The 17,803-nt window shown below is 36.6% G+C and overlaps 1 pseudogene; it reads right to left on the reverse strand.

Moving 5' to 3' along the window:
* LOC125922338 (profilin-1-like) overlaps positions 1 to 15,323 on the reverse strand; it is a 31,110-nt pseudogene extending 15,787 nt beyond the window's left edge.
* Positions 15,324 to 17,803: the final 2,480 nt, after the last annotated feature.

The following is a 17,803-nucleotide window of genomic DNA, read 5'->3' on the forward strand; positions in this document are numbered from 1 at the left end:
CCCCGTTCATGCTCTGTCTCTCTCTGCTCTCTGTCTCAAAAATAAATAAACGTTAAAAAAAATTAAAAAAAAAAAAAAAAAAAGAAGTTGATGTCAGATTGTGACTAATTCACCCATGCTCTATCTGCTGCTTTTTCCTTTCTCTGCTGACTCCCTTATTCCTTTGCACCATCAAATCCTACCTAAATGATCAACAATGCTTCATGCTCTAGGACACTCTTAATGTTTAGTGGCTTAATATTGAATTGTCTTTTCTGCTAGACTGTGATATTGTTCATGTTTTTAGTAAATGGGCTTCAGGATGGTTCCCTGTGCATGACTATGTTTGTTGGTTTGGGTTTTATGATGGAAAAGTGAGGGCAGGGGAGAAGCTATCCTGTCTATTCCACTGATCTCCTTAGGCCTCCAGCCGAGTGATTTCTCTTTATTTGAAGAGTTCACTCACCTCTTTACTTGAAGAGTTATTGATCTGCTTGAAGGTGTGTTTTTCACCTGCTGTGTTACCAATATGGTAACAATAAAAAAGGAAGAATATGATTGGTTTGATATAAGTTTAGAGAAATTGCTGAATGGGCACAACTGGAAGGACTAGAAGGCGAGATGGTTAAGGATATTCGTGAGAAAGAAACTGAAATACTGAATTCTCAAATTTAATTGGGTTTGGAACAAAGTACAGCTAACAGGATTTATAGGTTTGGATGAAATGAATGTGTCAACCAGGTGCCAGTAGAAAATGGATAAGATTCTTAAAAGAGGTAAGAGTTTATATACTAATATTTGGTCAGTCAAAAAAGCATGGTAAAGCTCCCAAAGACTGTCAATAGAGGGAATTCTCACCTTCTCTAGGCCTGAATGGCTATAGAAGGAAGGGATGGAGGTGGGGGGTGGGAGAACAATGAGAGACAGGGAAAGGCTGAGAGAAAGAGAGGATAATGAGAATTTTACAATTAGAAGAGGCCATTGAAAATGGAATGTGTGGGGCGCCTGGGTGGCTCAGTCGGTTGGGCGGCTGACTTCGGCTCAGGTCATGATCTCGCGGTCTGTGAGTTCGAGCCCCGCATCGGGCTCTGTGCTGACAGCTCGGAGCCTGGAGCCTGTTTCCGATTCTGTGTCTCCCTCTCTCTGACCCTCTCCCGTTCATGCTCTGTCTCTCTCTGTCTCAAAAATAAATAAACATTTAAAAAAATTAAAAAAAAAAAAGAAAATGGAATGTGGCCTTTGGTAGTACAGGGAGACAGGAGAATAAATTCTTCAACCTCGCTCTCCTCTCACCCTTTGACACCATGTCTCTTTGGCTGAACTCATCCAAAAACCAGAGTTGCAAAGGATACTGGTTGAGAAAGTACATCAGTGAGACCAGGTTAGAAAAGACAAGACTATAGATTTGTGTGGAATATGAGGCTTCTTTTAGTGTTAAGGAAGTGTAAAAGTTATAGTACTTTTTAAAATGGAGATAGAATGGATTTTAAGCATTCAGTGGTGAAGCAGTTTGAAGAGTGACAAGTGAGTGTCTGATAAAGTAGAGGAAGAGCGAAGGTCATTAGGCTTGCTCTTGAAGGTATGGAGTGAACTACCTTCGTTTTCTTGAGAGAAAGAGTTTTCTGGGGGTATAGGACTTTCAGTGCTAAAAGTGTCCAGAGAGTCTGGGCAAATTGGGCAGTTGGTCAAACTTCTTGAAGGATAAGTGGATTTGACAGACATTCCATGCAGAGGGAAAACATTAGCCTGGGTATAGAAATAGCAGAGCAAAGGGAATGTTTGCAAGGACAATGAATTGCATTTTTGCTCTAGTTTAGAGTAGATTTAATAGGAAGAATAAATAAAAAGTAGTATCACTAGGTTATAGAAGAACAAGAAGCTTGAACTTTATGCTATACAACCAGCATTTTGGTTTTCCAGTATTGATGTTGAATCTCATTGACTGATGTATAGACGTCACAAAAATAATACACAGGCATAGATCCTGTGTGTACCTCCCATCTAGCAGTATGTGACTTTTTTCTTTCCTTGGTTATCTGTGATTTTGTCATTTTTAGCAACCATTCAAACTATCTGAAGTCTTTAGATGAAATCTATTAGTGTGTGTTTCTATACATCTATGGTCATAATTATCAAGGAAACTCAAGTTTCAAATATAGATTTTTTAAAAATTATCAGATGAAACAGTAATCAGTAGGATTAAAATAATTAAAATTCAGTTTCTCCCCTAATATTCAAGTTTTAAAATCCCAGGTAAGAAATTAGTGCCAGATAATGCCAGATGTTTTCTTAAATTTGGAAGAACATAAACATTTCAAAAAATCTGTCATTTGAAGAAATCAAGTCAAATTAAAAATAGGAATGGCTGGAGGAGGGTGGGGAGACGGGTTAAATAGGTGATGGGGATTAAGGAGAGCACCGAGTGTTGTAAGGAGGTGTTGAATCACTATGCTATACACTTGAAACTAATATTGCACTGTATGTTAACTAACTGGAATTTAAAAAAAAATCTTTACAGGGTCACCTGGGTGGCTCAGTAGGTTAAACATCTGACTTTGGCTCATGTCATGATCTCACAGTTCTGAGTTCGAGCCCCATGTCAGGTTCTCTGCTGTCAGCACAGAGCCTGCTTCAGATCCTCTGTCTACCTCTCTCTCTGCCCCTCCCCAACTCATGCTCGCTTTCCATCTCTCTCTCTCTTTCTAAGAAATAAATTAACATTTAAAAATAAGTAAATTAAAACTTTAGAAAAATAAAAATAGAATTGGCTGTTAGAATATAGAATATAGAGTATAAAATAGAATATAAAATAACAATTCCTTTTTCTGTTTTAAATATAACTTAAACTTATAAACTGCCATCTTGAATGATCTAAAATGCTTCATTATGAATCACTTTTTAAAAAGCCTAATATCAGCTTAATACTGATACTGAGGGGCACCTGGGTGTCTCAATCGGTTAAGCATCTGTCTGACTCTTGATTTCGGCTTAGGTCATGATCTCACAGGTTGGTAGGTTCCAGCCCTGTATCGAGTTCTGTGCTGATGGCATGGAGCCTGCTTGGGATTCTTTCTCTTCTTCTCTCTCTGCCTCTCTCTCTCTCTCTCTCTCTCTCTCTCTCTCTCTCTCTCTTTGCCTGTCTCTCAAAAAATAAAGAATGACAGTTTTTAAAAATATATTGATACTGAGTAATATTTTTTTTCATGGGATTAGTCAGTTCACTAAAATACTTAAAGAAGAATCCCAGTAACACCAGAAATCACTACTTTTCTAAAAACAGGGTTGAAAGAAGAGTCAACTTTTCAAAGTCGATGAGGATGTTCTGGGGTTGTCATGTGACATAAGACTTTGAAGTCCTAATGGATACGAAGCTTGACCTTTTCAAGTGGCCACTCATGCCCAAATTCTCACCAAAGCTGCAGAGCTGGTAGCTACTGTGAGACTAGTTTTCAGGCTTATTTGTACACAAAGTACAGTTCAAACATTAATACCTGAAATTGGTATAATTTTGTTTATTGAGAACCATAAATTAATTAAATTATCTCTACCTAGAATTTTTCCTATAATGTGGAAAAATGTTTATTAATCATATAATACCTTATACATCATAGACTCTCAATCGGTGTATTTTTAAAATGTTACCTTTGAAGGTCTATTTGCTGTCTTTATGCTCATCTCTGTAGCCACTTCCTCCTATGGTAGAATTACTTGAACAACATACTGCAATATTAATCAGTCCTAGATTTATATAACTCAGTATCGTTCCTGTTTTCAGAGGTGAAATTTTGAGTTTTATGAATCAGATAAAATAAATAGGTCAGGAAGAAACTGCCTGTGGATTAAAATAGTCAGAGGTCTAATTGCAACTTAAAAAAATGAGGCTAAAGTGCCATTATCCAGCTTTTCAATTATTTCTTATGTTAATATTTTCTTCTTGAGGTAATAGCCACATTGGCCTTTATAGAACAGAAAAAAACTAGAGAATGTTTCTATATAATGCTTTATTTATTGTTGTAAGTATTTCACTAGGATACTATGTCCACTTTACAGTAAAGAATTCTGAGCACTAAATAAGAATCAATGAGTAGGAGTTACAGGGAGGTCTCATCATCCTCTTGGAATACCTGTAAAACTGTTGTGCCATATATATTCATGTTGAAGTGTTTAAATAACTTGTGAGTTTTTAAATTGTCAAGAACACACTGGCAAATGCACAGTCAGGCCAACTTGGACTAAGTGAGACAGAGACTAGATTCCAACCTGCAAGAGGCAGCTGGTGAGGCTGCTCAGCAAGCATGGGGAACATATTCTGTAATGCTGTCCTCTAAAGTGGCCAAGATGATGATAAAAAAGAAAGAATAACCCAGAGGGCATCTAGGACCTTTTGGCAAACAGATATCGTTCCCTTGTACCATCCCATCTCTGCACTCAGAGGGATTTCTCAAGGTCAACATTTGAGAAGCCATCGGAGAAAAATGTTCTGTTATATATTCTCCTCAGGCCATAGGCTGCCTACATTGATTATATTTACATTTTCATAACTAAGAGAGATGTAAAAAATGTTTCTACTTCCACAGTAACAAAAATCTGACCAGAAAAAATTCGCCTTTTTACTTATACTTGCAGAAGTTCTTTTTTTTTTTTTTTAATTTTTTTTTCAACGTTTTTTATTTATTTTTGGGACAGAGAGAGACAGAGCATGAACGGGGGAGGGGCAGAGAGAGAGGGAGACACAGAATCGGAAACAGGCTCCAGGCTCCGAGCCATCAGCCCAGAGCCTGATGCGGGGCTCGAACTCACGGACCGCGAGATCGTGACCTGGCTGAAGTCGGACGCTTAACCGACTGCGCCACCCAGGCGCCCCAATACTTGCAGAAGTTCTTAAGCTGGCAACTCTTGTGCAGTTGTGAAGTTCCCTGTGGCAAGGTCAAGTTAGAAATCAACTTGCTTCTTTTTCTGTGTATGTTGGAAAGTGAAAACATTTCTTTTCTTTCTCCCCCTTTTTTGGAGTTATTTCTTCACTGTTAGCAATTTCACATTGTACCTAGTATTACAAGACATATCTGTTATTAAAATGTGTGAACCAGTGTTTACTTAGAATTTTCTGACTCTTTGATTCTTTATATCTTTCCCAAAATGTAGTTAATTCTCAAGGTTATAGCCCTGAACAGTTTGAGGAATTGAATCTCAATCCATACAGTCAAGTCTTTCTATATTAAACGTTAAACTACAGTTATCAAGAGTACTCTTTATTGATTTATTTCATTAGGAAATTTAAAGGAGTTGCCATGACTAAGTTCAGAGAAAGGAGTTTTTGTTGTTTTCTTTACCCATCCATTGATGGACCTCTGTGTTGTTTTCACATCCTTGCTGTTGTGAATAGTGCTGCAGTGAATGTGGGAGTGCTAATATCTCTTCAAGATCCTGCTTTCAGTTCATTTGGATAAATCCTCAGTTGGATTGCCAGATCATATGGTAGTTCTATTTTTAATTTTTTCAGGAAAATTCGTACTATTTTCCATAGTGGCTGCATCATTTTGCATCCTCACCAGCAGTGTTCTAGGGTTCTAATTTCTCCACATCCTTGCTAACATTTGTTATACTTTTGTTTTTGACACCATACTAACTGGTGTGCGGTGATATCACATTGTGGTTCTGATTTGCATTTACCTAAATTAGTGACATTGAGCATCTTTTCATATGCCTGTTGGTCATTTGTATATTTTTGGTTAAATAAGTGTTGGAAATTACTTGCCAACCTCAATATTGGTAACCTGTAAAGATAAGGTATTAGCTAGCAATTGCTTAGTTTCTGGGGCCTTATGGATTGTACCCAACATACTCACAGTGGTTTTTCACCAGTGCTTTCTGCTTTTAATCACTTTCTAATCTTCCTCTAGCCAGTCTCATAAGTTTAAGAAATAAGATACTTATTTAAGCATATGTGTTAGTTCTATTTAACTTTGGTTAAATTTGAGTTTATATGCAATTTATGTGTATGAGTGTGTGCATATATATTGGGTATTCTGTTTAAAATGCCTTACTTTCTGGAAAAAAAACATATCATACATCCAAAATAATCTCTAATTCTACATTTGACCATTTTATAACTATAACAATATGCTTTTTTTCTGAGTGTTCTAGAACTACTACACTGTACTTTGGGTAGCACAAAAAATGGCAATAATAGCAACGTGGTATCTTTTTAATTACACCTTTAATCTGTGTTTATTCATTTCTGATTGACAAAAGCAAAACAAAAAAATCAGGAAGTCCATGTTCCAGAAAACTCTTTTCTTGTCAAGATATGTTATCTTGATGCTAACAATATTAAATTACAAGGTGCCTTTTTCTTCTTCAACTAGAGATCTTTCCTATTGCATTTCTGTAAAAACTATAAGAAAATCTTAAAAACCAGATTCATATGTTCATGTGTGGTTGGAAATTGCTTGGTTATTTAGAGGTGCATGCTATTTTCACTATATACATAGTAGTTTCCTGAAAAAAAAAAAGATGAAGAATCTCCTCTTTCGTGTCCTCACTGTGTGATGATTCAAAATATCTAACTAATTACATTCTTATCACAAAACACAAACTGAACTATCCCATTAACTACAGGATGATTTTCCTTGTCAATGATGTTCTCATTTCTAGCAGCATTGTTGAGAGCATGGGCGCTGAATCTAAGGTTTTTGAGTTTGAGTCTAGCTCTACCATCTATTAGGTCAGGGCTGAGACTTGACTGATACACATCATGATGGTTCTCTTTCTGTTTTGATTGTTATTGCCCATGTTGCTATTATATATTTGTAATATTGCCATTGACCACCTGTATGACCCTGGATAAGTTACTTAATTCATCTGTGTGTGAGTTTCCTCAACTGAGGGATAAAACTGATATCTATCTATCTCATTGGGCTGTTGTGAGAATTAAATTTATAAATATCTATACAGTGTTTAAAAAGTTCCTATTACAGAATAAGTGCTTAATACATGCTATGTATTATTTTTTATCTCTCTTTGGCTCTTTCTGATCTATGATTCTGTTTCTTGCTTTCTCTGTGTTCTTCCTGTAATTATGCTCTTACAGAATGTAAATGTAAAGAAGAAAGTGAACAGAGGAGAAAAAGTAAAAATAAGAATACTAGCTAGGAGGTTATTTCAATTGCCTGTTCATGAGTTAACAAAGAAGAGCTTTATCTAATGTACTAGCTCAGAGAATGCAAAGCAAGGAATAATGATAATAGTTGACATTTATTGAGCCTTTATAGTGTGCTGAACACTGCTTTTAAAAGTGGTTTCTTAACTTCATTCTGCTGTACATTTTGTTCTAGGCATCCCTATCAACAACTTAAGGACACTAGAGTTTACTGACGTTAAATAATTTGACATCTAATCTGTGACAAAGTTGGAATTTTAATCCAGATATTTGAGAGTCCCAAACGTATGTCCTTAACTACTATATATTGCTTTTCTCCAGGGAAAATATGTATTCAGGCATTGGACCTGAAGGAATCAAGAGACTCTAGTAGATATGGCTTGAGTTATTTGAAAAAAAAAACTGTCAGAATATTGTATTTTAATTTTTTGGCATATTGTTTCAATAGCCAGAATGAAGGCTTTCATCGGAAGCAGCTTCATTTTTGATCTCCAAAAGCCATAGGGGTCTTATCAACAACAAAACACCTGACAGTAATAAAGGACTCATTAGCCTTATCTCTGTAGACAGGCTCAACCACTAGCTACCTGGAGTTGTCCCACACTATTTTATCTGGGCATGAGATGGTAAATGGCAAAGCAGCCCTTAAAAATAATTCTTTCCTATAACTCTTTTTCATCCTTGCTGCTTCCTAGTCACTAGTATATGAGGAAATTAAATAAAGCCTACCTGCTTTTGCTCTGAAGGGGAAGCAATGACAGATCTCTTTTATAAATGATCCCCTTCTTTGTTAAAAAGAAATGTCACCCCTTAACGTAATTTACAGCAACTCTTACTATTTATTTCCCTGAATTCGTACATTAGTTAAATCAATCATGGAATCCACACCCTGGGGGCTTATGATAAACTTGAGTTTTGGTTGATTTCATTTTTCTTGATTATAAATATTGGAAAAGGAATGAGATTGAGAAATAAATATCTCTAAATAGATTCCTATTTTATAGGTACCATATAACATACTATACTCAAAGGTTTAAGAGGAAAACCAAAAACATAGTTATACCTACAAGCACAGACATTACATACATCTGTATATATATTCATACATACAGATGTTCCTATATACAGTTTTTTTTTTTCAAATTACGTTTGTGCGATTTGGATAAATTCAATAATATGTAACATTTCATAAAATGTCAAGGTCTTATAAGGAAATTTTCTTTCTAATTATCAATTCTTTTTAATATAATACATGTTTCTTTTCTCCCTATAGATTTGGTAAATTTCTCCCCATGCTAACAATGAAAGATTCACTTTTAAGAGTATCCATAATTCAGTCATGTCTGATAAATAAATATCTTCATAACATTTATTCCATTAGTATGTATTAAAGGGCCAACTGTGTGCACTCTCCTAGTCACTGTAAAAGGAATGAGGAAAACAAAGTCCTTCTGCATATGGATGTCACATTCTATTGGAGAAAGACTGGCAGTAAACAAGCAAACAAGTGATGTGTCGTGGTGATAAAGGCTCTGACAAACAATGAAGTCAGCAAGGGTGATAGCAATCAGGATGCTATTAAATATCAGGAATCTGTGGTTAAGAAAGTCTTCCATGAGGCATCACAATCCCAGACTTTAGCCTCTACTACAAAGCTGTCATCATCAAGACAGCATGGTATTGGCATAAAAACAGACACATAGACCAATGGAATAGAACAGAAACCCCAGAACTAGACCCACAAACGTATGGCCAACTCATCTTTGACAAAGCAGGAAAGAACATCCAATGGAAAAAAGACAGTCTCTTTAACAAATGGTGCTGGGAGAACTGGACAGCAACATGCAGAAGGTTGAAACTAGACCACTTTCTCACACCATTCACAAAAATAAACTCAAAATGGATAAAGGACCTGAATGTGAGACAGGAAACCATCAAAACCTTAGAGGAGAAAGCAGGAAAAGACCTCTCTGACCTCAGCCGTAGCAATCTCTTACTCGGCACATCCCCAAAGGTAAGGGAATTAAAAGCAAAAGTGAATTACTGGGACCTTATGAAGATAAAAAGCTTCTGCACAGCAAAGGAAACAACCAACAAAACTAAAAGGCAACCAACGGAATGGGAAAAGATATTTGCAAATGACACATCGGACAAAGGGCTAGTATCCAAAATCTATAAAGAGCTCATCAAACTCCACACACGAAAAACAAATAACCCAGTGAAGAAATGGGCAGAAAACATGAATAAACACTTCTCTAAAGAAGACATCCGGATGGCCAACAGGCACATGAAAAGATGTTCAACGTCGCTCCTCATCAGGGAAATACAAATCAAAACCACACTCAGATATCACCTCACGCCAGTCAGAGTGGCCAAAATGAAGAAATCAGGAGACTATAGATGCTGGAGAGGATGTGGAGAAACGGGAACCCTCTTGCACTGTTGGTGGGAATGCAAACTGGTGCAGCCGCTCTGGAAAGCAGTGTGGAGGTTCCTCAGAAAATTAAAAATAGACCTACCCTATGACCCAGCAATAGCACTGCTAGGAATTTATCCAAGGGATACAGGAGTACTGATGCATAGGGGCACTTGTACCCCAATGTTTATAGCAGCACTCTCAACAATAGCCAAATTATGGAAAGAGCCTAAATGTCCATCAACTGATGAATGGATAAAGAAATTGTGGTTTATATACACAATGGAATACTACGTGGCAATGAGAAAAAATGAAATATGGCCTTTTGTAGCAATGTGGATGGAACTGGAGAGTGTGATGCTAAGTGAAATAAGCCATACAGAGAAAGACAGATACCATATGGTTTCACTCTTATATGGATCCTGAGAAACGTAACAGAAACCCATGGGGGAGGGGAAGGAAAAAAAAAAAGAGGTTAGAGTGGGAGAGAGCCAAAGCATAAGAGACTGTTAAAAACTGAGAACAAACTGAGGGTTGATGGGGGGGGGGAGGGAGGGCAGGGGGGGTGATGGGTATTGAGGAGGGCACCTTTTGGGATGAGCACTGGGTGTTGTAAAAAAATAAAAAAATAAAAAAATAAAAAAAAAAAGAAAGTCTTCCATGAGAAAGTTCTTCATCTATCCATAAATGAACAAGCCTTGTCATCTAAGACATCACTCTTCTCAAAGGAAGAAATTTCAGAAAGAAGGCAACAGGAGGTAAACTAATACCTACTCCTTAATGGAGCTTGGATACAAATCCCATGTTTACCTAAGGTCATGCAGAGATATGTTTTGCCAAGGCTTGAGCCCTAAGTGGTTTATTTTACCCAGGGGTAAACTATTTCATATAACTTACCATTGCAGTTAAAAACCCAAACCAATTATTGCCAAAGAAACAGAAATAGAAAATGAATAGGAAGAGTAAACTTGCTTCCGAGAGCTAGAGTGAAAGCCAAATAACGCAGGCTTTTTGGCAAGGGCTGCTTGTTTCCCACAGTTGTAGGACAAAGAAAGTGCAAAATGGATAGAAAGATAGCAGGGGGCACTTGTCTTGGTGCTTTTGTGTTTCTTCCACTTTGGCTGCATTGGAGTATTTAACAATCACTTTGATCTTTAATTTCATTTCAAAGATCTCTAGAAAGTAGTTCCCAGGCAGTGTCTTCAAAGGTGATTGTATCCACATTTCTAATCTGTTGGAGCAATTGCTTCATAAAATCCACACCTCCATAAGAGCAATGAAAATAATGACAAAAATGCCCCAAACCAACCATTTCAGAACTCTCTCTGGAAATTAAGCAAAGAGCTCTAACAATCTGAGGAAGCATTTGTTTGTTTGTTTGTTTATTTATTTATTTAATTTTATTTTTTATTTTTTAAAATTTGCATCCAAATTGGTTAGCATATAGTGAAACAATGATTTCAGGAGTAGATTCCTTAATGCCCCTTATCCATTCAGACCATCCCCCTTCCACAACCCCTCCAGCAACCCTCAGTTTGTTCTCCATATTTATGAGTCTCTTTCGTTTTGTCCCCCTCCCTGTTTTTATATTATATTTGTTTCCCTTTCCTTATGTTCATCTGTTTTGTCTCTTAAAGTCCTCATATGAGTGAAGTCATATGATTTTTGTCTTTCTCTGACTAATTTCACTTAGCATAATACCCTCCAATGTCTGAATCTTGGTATGAATGTCGAACTTTGCAGCATTTTACTTTGCTCTATTCCCATCCTCTTCTCCTTAGGTCTACAGAAGCCTTGAAACAGCAATTTCACAACCTCAGTATCTGTGAAAACCAGGAACCTAGCAGCCACTGGAGGAGGCAGACAGTTTTAGAGCTCTCCAAAAGTCCCATTCCTAGAAATGTATCATTATTTGACTTGTCTGGCAGAACTCTGGGAAAATGCTGTTCTTGGGCTTGACTTTATTTGACTTAATGTAGCACTCACTTCAGAAAACTCTATCCTCAGGAGGGTGGGTTAAAAACAGTTGGTGGCATTATTTAACATTGCAGTTGCCTAACTGTGATACTAGTTGGTTAAAAAAAGGGACTGGCAAAAAAAAAAAAAAAAAAAAATCTGGGGAATTAGATGTACATAGGAAGCTTTACAAAGCTTTGACATATTTATAAGGGATCTAGTAAATTGTTCTCATACAGAGCCACGTGCATGCTTAAGGAATATCTGATTTGGTCCAAGTCTCTCATCTCTGACTCACCTGAGACTATACAAGCAGGAGTAAAGATTAAGTAGAGTTGTAAGATACTGAAAGGTAAAGGCTTACCCTAAGAGCAAGGACTGAGATACTTTTTGGTTTAAGACATTTAATGAAATCCCTGTCAATAATTAGCAGACCATTAAGCAAACCAAGCAGAGACTTCAGTGGCCACATATGACAAAGATTACAGACTTTGCAGAATTAGCCCAGGAAAGTCAGAAGTGAAATTTTCTCTAGAAGAGAATAAAGTCACTTTGAACAGATAATTGAACCATCCAACTTGTGGATGAGTCAATTGAGATTTTGTAGGCTAAAAATAAAAAAGAATAAAAAAAACGAAGGAAGAAAAATGAACAGAGATTTGGAGACCTCTGGAACAATATCTAATACACCAACATATACATTATGGTTGTCCCAGAAGGACAGGAGAGAGAAAAGGAGGGCAGGGGGAGAGTATTTGAAGAAATAATGGCTGAAATTTCCAAAACTTGATGAAAAACATTAATCTATATATCAAAGTACCTCAATGAATTCTACATAGAATAGACTCAAAGAGATACACCCCAAATTCTAATCATACTATCAAAAACCAAAACCAAAGAAAGACTTTTGAAAAGGTATCCAGATATCTATATGCAAAAGAATGAATTTGACTGCTACCTCATACCATATACTTATATTAACTAAAGAAGTATCATTGACCTCAATATAAGAGCTACAATTCTAAAAATCTTAGAAGAAAACATAGAAGTAAATCTTTAAGGGTGCCTGGGTGCCTCAGTTTGTTAAGCATCGGACTTCAGCTCAGGTCATGATCCTGTGGTCAGTGGGTTTGAGCCCTGCATTAGTCTCTCTGCTGACAGCTCAGAGCCTGGAGCCTGCTTCAGATTCTGTGTCTCCCTCTCTTTCTGCCCCTCTCCCACTCATGCTCTCTCTCTCTCTCTCTCTCTCAAAAATGAATAAACATTTTTTTAAAAAAGTAAAAATTCATAATCTTTGGTAGGGAATTGTTTCTTAGAAACAAGTCATTGAAAAAATACGAATAAATGGGCTTTGTCAAAAGTAAAAAAAAATGTATCTCAAAGGGTACCATTAAGAACGTGAAAAAAAAACATAGCCTGGGAGAAAATATTTGCAAATTATATACCTGATAAGGACCTATATCAAGAGTATATAAAACACCTCTGACAACTCAAGAATAAAGACAACTCAAATTACACTTGGGCAATATATTTTGAGTAGACATTTACCTGAATAACATATATAGATGGCTAATATGCACATAAAAAAGTGTTCAGTATCATTAATTATTAGGTAAATGCAAATCAAATCCCCAATCAGATACCTCTTCACACCCACAATATGACTAAAAGATAGATGAAAACAACTTTGGCAGGAACATGGAGAAATTGATACCCTCATTCATTGATAGTGGGATTGGAAAATAGTTCAGCTACTTTGGAAAAAAGTTTGGCAGTTACTCAAATGTTGAACACAGAGTTATCCCATGATACAGCAATTCTATATATCCAAGGAATTCAAAACTATCCCACACATAAACTTGTAGATGGGTGTTCATAGCAGAATTATTCCTATTAGCCAAAATGTGGAAGCAACCAAAGTGCCCATCAACTGAAGAATGGCTAAACAAAAGAGGTATCCATGCAGTACAATACTGGGCAATAAAAATGATGTACTGATGCATGCCACAACCTGGATGAACCTTGAAAACATTATGCTAAGCAAATGAAGCCAGTCATAAAAGACCACACATGGTATGATCTTGCTTATGTAAAATATCTAGTTGAGGCAAATGCTTAAGAGACGGAAATAGGTCAGTTGTTGTCTATGGATGAGTTAGGATGGGGAGCCACTGCTAATGGTCATGAGTATTGTGTGCATGTAAAGTTTTTGTTGGTGATTAAAATGTCCTAAAATTGGAGAATGAAATGGGAATTTAATATTAATCAATATTACACTCATTTGGACTTGTAAAGACCACAAAAGGTATTAATTTAGAATGAACTAAAGCATATCAGTATAATTAGTCTTTGTCTTAATTGATCTTCCACCCTTATTTTACTTGTTATTCTTCTATATCTTTTGGTTCCCCACAATGGCTCTATGGACTGTGATGATCATCCTGCTAGACTAGTTATTTATTATGTTAGTGTTGGTAAAATACAATTTTAGTTTTTCTCTACTATACATGCTTTCTCACCTGCATTTCTTTTACTTTGGCTATTTGTTTGTGATTGCTAACACCCAGATCCATGTGAGTAAAGGACATTTATTCTACTCCAATGTGTACTTGCCAAAATTGTCTGTTGAAGTCATATGAGATCCTCTTGTCTCTCTAAACTATAATGACTGGCAAGAAAAATTACATAGATACTCCTGTATTTTAATAAGAAAACAATTTATATTTGAATGCTTCTTGAAAGTTTTGTCATGACAGGAGTTTCTGTTTACCTGGTTTGTTGCATTGTTTTACATGCCACATTCCCACCTCAGATTGCTGTATATTTTCTTTTAAACTGTAGCGGGTGCATTCATGGGTATATTAGTTCTCCAGGAAAACAGAACCAAGAGGATATATATTTAAGCATATATATACGAGGAGATTTGTTATAGGAATTGACTTGCATGATTATGGAGGCTGAGGAATCCCATGGTTTGCCTTCTGCAAACTGGAGAACCAGGAAAGTTGGTGGTATAATTCAGTCTAAGTCTGAAGGACCACTAATGTAAGTCCTGGAGTCCAAAGATCAGAGAACCAGAAGCTCTGATATCCAAGGACAAAAGAAGATGGATGTCCCAGCTCAAGAAGAGAGACTTTATCCTTCTGCCTTTTTGTTCAATTCAAGCCTTTAACAGATTGGATAATTGCCCACATTGGTGAGGGTGGATCTTTACTCGGTCTGCTGATTCAAATGCTATTCTCTTCCAGGAACACTTTCCTGGATGCACCCAGAAATAATGGTTTACCAGATATCTGGGAATCTCTTAGCCCAGTCAAGTTGACACATAAGATTAACCATCAAAACAGGTAATTGGTATATGAAATAGACAAAATACATTATATCCTTAAGGGAGGACTGAAACATATTGCTCCTGGGTGTGCCCTAGAGCCATATTCTATATGTAAGTGGCTACATAAGCAAGTACATGTATATTCTATTTTTTATATCTCATAGTATAGTGTGTTATTATTAGACTTCTTTAGCCTTCTTTGTGTTTCTGTTGAAGCATGGTTGGACTCAAAGAAATTTACAGGTGCAGGGCTGATAATGCACTTTTCTCTCTTGGGTAAGGTGGGGCTCTATACTCCATAGGTTTTGCTCTAGAAGGAAATCTGGCTGGCTTTCCTGCTGCTTTCCATATTGGAGGAGGGCAGGGATCATCCTAACTGGAACACTTTGAGCTTGATAATCTAGGTTTCAGTCTTGCTGGTAGGAAACTTACTGTTCTCTGATGTCTGTTCGAATATTGGTATTTGGTTTAACAGAAGGCATTGCCACTCACAACCTTCCAGCCCAAAGAGCTGATTGCTAGACTTCCTCAGGTAGTCTGCTGGGATCATCCAGAGAACCAACTGTTTATCTCCTTCACTATTTCCATATTACCTTGTAAGTTATCTAAAGTCCTCCCAAAATTTGTCAGCATTTTGAATAAACTTAGTCTCCAAATTAAGTTTCCCAAGCATTCTATCTTAATATGAAGATACTAATGAACTAAATATTGGGAAACATGAGTTAGGTAATTCTGTCTCTGCTTGAATTTCAGAACTGGAGTCAACTAATTTCTATCAAATTCATTTCATCACTAGTATGATGAAGTACAAGATGATTTCTCATCTCTTGCAAATCTGTGATTCTGTAATGATGTGCAATATTCAATAAGTCTATTAAAGGAAATAATTCAACTTTATGCATTTACACAAGATCATTTTACAAACTTTTCCATTGAGAATATTCCTCTTTATTCCAGATTTCTATTTACCTTATTGTCTGGGTCTCTTATGAACTATAAGGTAACAACACGTAAGGGAAAATACCTTAGCATGTCCGACTCCATGTTGCTTCTATTTCCCTTGCTGCTGTGACCTGTATCTTAGAAACTTCTGCTTAACCCTGCACATAGGCATGTTACAATTAATATTTGAAAAAAAATGCTCTTTAGCCAAAACCTACCTTAGGAGATAAGGAAGTATGCACAGAAATGACTATGCTGTGTTTAAGATTTACAGAAATGACATGACCAGATTTCTGTTTGCAAAGGTCAACTGACTAAGGGCAGAAGAGTTTCGCAACCCTCTTCGGATCCTTGCAGGCACTTTAATGTCTACAGATGTCTGTAACCTTTTGACACCAATCTCCTCCTTCTTCTCCTTTTCCCTAATATAAAAGAAGCTGGAATTTCATGGAAGGGGTGGTGATTGAAGTGTGCTGCTTTAGGACCACAGTCGGCCATCTCTTCAGTTTGCTGGATTTTCAAATAAAGTCATTTTCCTTAGCCCGACGTCTTGTTTCTCAACTTATTGGCCTGTTGTGCAGCGAGCAGAACACACTTGGATTCAATCAGTTACAAAAGCAAGAGTTGGTATATCTTTCTTTGGAAGTTGGTGTGTTAAACTTATCCTGCTGTATTTTAAATTCACTAAATCAAAATGTCTTTACCATAATTGCATCTCAAAAGTTCACATTGCTGTCATATGGTCTTTTCTCTTTTAATGGATATGAAATTGGCTACCAGGAAAAAAAAACTTTTTAACACTTTATATTTAGAGGCCAAATCAAATGTTATTTGTGCAGCTATCACTGGTAAGATGATCATGTGGTATAATTAGCACTGTATCATGTTAAATTCTGCCTACACTCAGGAAACATAAACTTCTTTTTTTTTTTCAAGTTTATGTATTTATTTTGAAAGAGAGAGTGTGAGTGGGAGAGGGGTAGAGAGAGAGTGAGGCAGAGAGTATTCCAAGCAGGCTCCGAGATGCCAGTGCAGACCCTGACGTGGGACTCAAACCCATGAACCGTGAGATCATGACCTGTGCTGAAGTCAGACACTCAACCAACTGAGGCACCCAGGTGCCCCAGGAAACGTAAGCTTCTTAATGTCCCTAATTAACAGCCAAAAATGAACTCATTTTCTATGACAATAGGAAAACGACCCATGTATACTTTTCTTCCTTTAGTGTCCGTTTATTGGGCTCGAGTGAATCATTGAGTAGTATATTTATTATTCATCACTAAGTGCATAAGATGAACTAGGCAATCAAAGTGTCTTTTAAATACAAATTATCTAATACCAAAGAAACAATACTTTTCAGATAATATTTCACTAAGAAATTTCTCAAGATTTTTTTTTAACCATAATGTACTTTTACAAGTGCCCAGAATGAAGTACTTATTTCAAAGACTTTGCAATTTTTTAACTTAGGGAAAATGCAAGTCAATGTAGAAGAGATCTCTGCACAAAATTCTGTATATGAAATTCTGTTTATAAACAGGGGTTTTTGGGCAGCTCCTTTAGTATCTCCCGCATGGGGACCTTAGGACTGGTTTCCCTTTTTCAGGTCAAGCGAGAGCGGAAATGTGCTTACACTGGGTCTCTGCTGACAAATAATCTGTAAAATGTTGCAAAGGCATGACATGAAGAAGATTCTAATGAATTCTGCAGGCTCTTTATCCAGATTAGTATCATTTTTAGAAAGTTGGGTTATATTCCCCCTATTGACAGTTTCTGAAAAGGCCATTACTTTTGTACTCTCTATTTCTTCAAAGCTTTGTAGATACCACTAACCTTCTTCTCAAAGTCCTTCTAGATTCTTCCCACTCTCTGGGCATTCCCTTCTTTCCAAAGACACTTCCTGATTTTTTTTTTCTTTCTTTTTTTTTTTTTTTTTTTTTTTCTTTGGAAAAACTCCCCTTGAAGGTAAAAAAATTTTTTTTTTTGTTTATAAAAAAAAACACCAAAAAAACTTAAAAGC

This window comes from Panthera uncia, chromosome B1 (assembly GCF_023721935.1).
Source record: "Panthera uncia isolate 11264 chromosome B1, Puncia_PCG_1.0, whole genome shotgun sequence".
Classification (NCBI taxonomy): Eukaryota; Metazoa; Chordata; class Mammalia; order Carnivora; family Felidae; genus Panthera; species Panthera uncia.